At 45.6% G+C, this 5,404-nt stretch overlaps 1 non-coding gene across 1 annotated transcript; it reads right to left on the bottom strand.

Annotated features, from left to right (window-relative positions):
- Window positions 1–1,368: 1,368 nt before the first annotated feature.
- On the bottom strand, window positions 1,369–1,441 carry TRNAK-CUU (transfer RNA lysine (anticodon CUU)). The gene has a single exon. It is a non-coding gene; the product is annotated as a tRNA-Lys (tRNA).
- Window positions 1,442–5,404: the final 3,963 nt, after the last annotated feature.

Below are 5,404 nucleotides of genomic sequence, written 5' to 3'. Positions count from 1 at the left end.
TCTCTTGGCTGTTTCTCCATTGGTGGTAGTGGTGTTCTTTCTTTTCCACCTCTGGGGTAGCTCATTTCAGTCCAGCAAGATGGCAGAACTAACCAATCCCCTTGGTGGGCCACAATTACCCTATTACACAGTTCTGCCCAATCACTTGGGTGGGAGTTATAAGATCATGTCTAGAGAGGCCACACAAAAGTGATCCATCACACCGAACAAGGCCAAGGTCTGGGTGATTCAGATTCAGACAACTTATTACTTATGTAGACAACAAAAAGATGAGTAGCCAAAGGTGCCTGGGTTCTAATCCCACACACCAAAAAGGAAGACATGGAAACAAAAGGGGCCTGATGACTACAGCAGTTGTTGTAGGATATCTGTTGCTGATGAGCCAATTCTAGATTGCAGCTAAGCAGTTTTATAGTTTGCAGCTATAGCCTGAAGGTGAACAGACCATAAAACCTCGTATCTCACATCAGGACCTGGAAGGCGGTGGGTGAGAAACTGTCCCATGACTGCCTCCCAGAGAAGATAGGGAGGCAAGTGGAGAGATGGTCTCAGGGTAGTTCTTCACAAGCCTCATGGCAGTTCTTTACATGCCTCCAAGGTCTCTTGGTTCTGGGAGAATCACTTTTTATGTTTAAGGATAAATTATTTCCCACAAAAATGATTTGGAAAAGGATAGTGAGAATGGTTATACGGCTTGAAGAATGTAATCAATGTCACTGAATTGTACTTGGAGAGATCACTGAGTAGGCGTAGGTTTTATTATGTACATTTTCACCACATGCACTCAAATATATATTTCTTCTCTCTTTTTTATAATGTGTCAAAAATATATTGTTGCTGTTGTTAGGTGCACTTGAGTGGGTTCTGACTCTTGGCCACCATAAGTACAACAGAATGAAATACTGCCGGGTCCTGCACCATGCTAACAATCGTTGCTATGTTTGAGCCCATTGTTGCAGCCACTGTTTCAATCCATGTCCTTGAGGGTCTTCATCTCGGTTTTGGGTCTGCCAAGCTTGATGTTCATCTCCAGGAAGTGGTCCCTCCTAATAACATGTCCAAAGTAAGTGAGAGGAAGTCTCAGTGGCAGCAACTGACAATTTAAAAGCTCCTGATTCTGTTGGTGGAGCTTAGGTTGCTAGGTGGTTGAGACTTCTTAGCTGCTAATTGAAAGATCGGCAGTTAAATCCAGCAGTGGTCCTTGGAAACCCTATGTGGCAGTTCTACTCTATTGAATAGGGTCTCTATAAGTCAGAATTCACTTGATGGCCATGAGGATGGCAATGGGTTTTTCTTCTTTTTTTTTAATTCTCTTGGTAAGCGGCTAGAGAAGATTCTCTAACAATGGAAGGGAGGATAAAAACTACCCGCCCAACGTGGGGCTCGAACCCACGACCCTGAGATTAAGAGTCTCATGCTCTACCGACTGAGCTAGTCGGGCACCACAGTCACTTTCTTTCTACATAATTATCCTTATCTTTAGTGAGCTAGAGTCATAATTACTCAGTGTGAAAGTAATTCCTGAGTTTACAAATTCATGGACTCAGTCTCTACCTTTTACCACTGAAACACTCGAGGCTCAAAACAGAGCTTGCGCAGGGTTCGTCGGACTCACCGGAAGTGGGACTCAAGAGTCCTGAAACCCGGATATTTATACGAAAATTCCTTCTGGAGCTGGTCGTTCTGAGAACCCGGTTTCGAGGACTCCGGCTCCGGAAGAGCTCGAGGGGAGGGGGATGAGTGCCGCAAACAACCGCCCCGGGCAGGAGGAAAAGCGGACACTCTTTTGCTCTTGGAACCTTCGAGCTGCAGCCCGAGCTCCCTCTTCCCGGTCCAAAACCCTTTTCTCCCCTAAACCATGATGCGGGTGGGGGCAGAGGGAAGAGGGCGACGCGTTATTGGAAGGTAGGTCCTATATATTTGGGAGCACAATTTTTAAATATATAAACTGGGAGAATCGATTTTTAAACTCAGATCGGATTCAGGGCCTCACGCATCCTTGCTCACGGGATCCTTGGCTCCTCTCCCCAAAGCGTTCCAATCTCTAGCTTCTGAAAGGTTGGAGCTCCGGGGTCATCCTCTAGAAGGGTCTTCTCCGCTGTTCCCGTGAAGGTGAAGGAGACTGTCCTTGCAGCCTTGGTTACTGCTCCCATGGATTTTCATTTTGCCCTGAAGTGTCTCTCCCGTATGGATGGTGGAAACTATTATTTGCCAGTTCTTTGGCTGCACTCCTTAGAGGCTGCCTCCAGCAAAAGTAGCATTACAACTTTTAAAAGACTGGGCTGCAGAAAGAAGTTTCAACTACATGTCGCGACTGGCATTTGAACCGAAGTTGCTGAGGCCACAATGCAGAGTCCTAACCAGTGTACCATCAAGGCCACTCGTTTAGGACAACTGTACTTAAGTTCCCCAGGAAAATGGATGCACACGTCCACAAAAGACTCATCTGAAAATATTCATAGCAGCCTTAGTCACGAGCAAAAACTACAAGTAACCCAATTGCCCATCAATACTGGTGTATTCACACTTTGGAATAACCTGCATTAATATTGTAGAAATTAACCAGTGAAGCAGGCAGGCAACAATGTGTATGAATATATTTCAAGAACACAATGCTTGACTGAAGAAAACAAAACAAAGCAAAACCAGGTATTACAAGATATACATTCATTAACGTGAACTCCAAGAGTAGGCAACACTAATCTCTGGTGATAGAAATCGTTATAGTGAATAACTAAGCGTGGGTGGGCGGCGATTGATTGGAAAAGGGTTCTACAGACCTTGCTGGGATGATGGAAATTCCCTGTAACTTGATCTGGGTGATGGTTACATTTTTCCATTTTAATACGCCGCCCAGTTAAGGTTTTTACATTTCACACTGTGTGAGTTATATTTGAAGAATTAACTGTTGGGATAAACATGGGGGACGGAAGATAAGGATAAGACTCTGTAGAGCATGGCAAGGAGCTTGGATTACATTTTAAACTCCCTAAAAATTCTTTCTCCCTTAGTCTAAAAAGGTCGCTATGAGTCAGAATTGACCCGACAGCAATGAGTTTAATGGGTTTAGTCTAAAAAAGTCATACTGAGAGTTGAAATATCTCAGTCAGAAAAACGGTTATGACCACAACTCAGACTAAGTGAGAGGCTGCATTTTACTTTCTCCTCACTTGTGGGGAACAGCTATACTTTCCGAATGACCAGAGCCCAGGTTTGTGCACTATCACGTTGCTTTCGCTTCTCTCGGCTCGCAGCTCTGAGTCCTGCCGCTCTATGGCCTCATGGAAGCGTGCAGCCTGCGCAAGAACTAAAGGCAAACCTCAAGAGGAGTGAGTTCCTGCCAAGACGGACTCCTGACACTGCCGAGATTACTGTGGGTAAACGAAGAGTACCAACCACTCGCTGTCTGATCACCGCATGCCATAAACATGTTAACAGATGATGCGTTTCCTTGAATATTTTTGAAGTAAGAACCTTCACAGTATTTCCTTGCTTTGTTTTTGGATAGCCACAGATAGTTTGCTTTTCTCTCTTTCAAATTTTCTCTCGGTTCCCTCCTTCGCCTGCCTCCCCATCCTGCTTCCTCAGAAAGACTATTTTCTGCTCCCCAGGATGCCTCCTGAGTCTCTGCACAGGGCCTCCTGGAGGTTTTGTCCTCACCCACGCCTTCCTGTTTTCCTTCGCTCCCCTTCACGGGTCCCCTTTCCGCCTTATTTTCCCATTTCCCTCCCCACCGACCGCAACCAAGTTGAGCCGGGGGAGTCTAGCGGCCCGGGCGGGCGAAGGAGGAGCAAGAAGATGCTATGCGAAGGGACGTCCCGAAGCCCTCGGGGGCTCAGCATGTCGTGGGCCCCGCCCGGGTTAGGCGGAGGTCGCATTAGGGGTCTCCGGGTGTTGCTGGCTTCTGAGGCGGGAGAGGAGCAAGGAGGGTGAAGGCCATTCGGCGGCCTTTCTAGCTTGGGACTCACCCAAAACACGGATTTCAAATGTGCGGAACAACGCGATTTGTCGCCCCAACCCTTCTGGTTTTTCCGAGGCTGTGGAGCCTGCGCAATTGTGCGGCAGACATCGTGGTTAGAAATCCCTGTTTATTGAGACCAGGAACACTGGCTACTGAAGGCTCTGTGGCGCAACCTGTTAGCGCATTCGAATGTTAACTTAAAGGTTGGTAGTTCGAGGCCACCCCGGGAAGTGGAGACCTCCCTTACCCTCCTGTCATCTCAGATCCTCCCAGAAAAGTCATTGAAAACAAATTAGGAATGCGCCTGGGAATCCGGAAATGCTTGAAAGAATAAAATCATCATCATTAAACGGGCTTTTCCTGTTGTTTGTACTGTTATTTATTGAACACTTTCATCACTCTTGTACACATACCTTTGGCGACTTGTGCAAGTATTTCTATAGGCTACAGACTGGAAGAGCAATTGCAGAAAAGGCAGTATGCTGGGGCAATCGTAGGGCTCACCTTGTTTGTTTCCTGGTTTTCAAGGGTTGGTCACCCTTGTTGCCTGATTTCCAGTGTTTTGAAAACCGGTGTTTCATAAAATTCGTCTTTTTTTTTTTTTTTGTTCAGGAGCCCCGTTGCCGCAGTGGTTAAGCACGCTCACCTGCTAACCGAAAGTCAGAAGTTTGAACCCGCCAGGCGTTGTGCAGGAGAAAGATGTGGAAATCAGCTTCCGTAAAGCATTGAAAACCCTCTGGGACAGTTGTATAAAAGGTTCGCTAATAGTCGGAATCTACTCCAGGGCAAAGGGTTTGGTTTTGGTTAGTCCATGTTTGCCAGAAGTGGAAGGCATATGTTTAAATGTTTTTCATTTGCGCTCAATAGTTGTATAAATGTATTTGTATTTCAATTAATTTTTCCAACTCAATGAGTCCTTTTCTTCGTGCATATGCCAGCACAACAATTTTTTTATACATCTGTGGAGCAATGAGTTTCTTTATGTGGTCTCTTGCCTTGGTTCTTTGGAAAAAACAGCTTGAGAGGTTTTTTCCCAGCCTTGATGAGTTGTTACTTTTTCCCTAGTTCTTTGAAAAAACTACTTGAGAGACCTCCAACGTTGCTTTCTACCCCAGAGGGCCGTTACTCTTGCCCAGGAAAGAAGCCAGTCTCTACAGGGAGAAAGACCTGGTGATCTGCTCCTGTAAAGATTAGAGCCTAGGAAACCTCATGGGGCAGTTCTACTCTGTCAAGTGAGGTCACTATGAGTCAAAATCCACTTGATGGCACCTCACAACATGTTTGGTTAAAAATTGTAGATAGGCATAGAAGTCTCCATGTTGCAAGCACTAATATAACAATTGATGCAGGCAGGGATCATCAACAAACCTTAAAACTTCTAACAATATACACATGCTCACATATAGTGTATTTACATACTCTCTAAGTATCATCCCACAAACT

This window comes from Elephas maximus, chromosome 3 (genome assembly GCF_024166365.1).
Source record: "Elephas maximus indicus isolate mEleMax1 chromosome 3, mEleMax1 primary haplotype, whole genome shotgun sequence".
In the NCBI taxonomy this organism is placed as follows: Eukaryota; Metazoa; Chordata; class Mammalia; order Proboscidea; family Elephantidae; genus Elephas; species Elephas maximus.
This window is presented reverse-complemented; position numbering and strand designations above follow the sequence as displayed.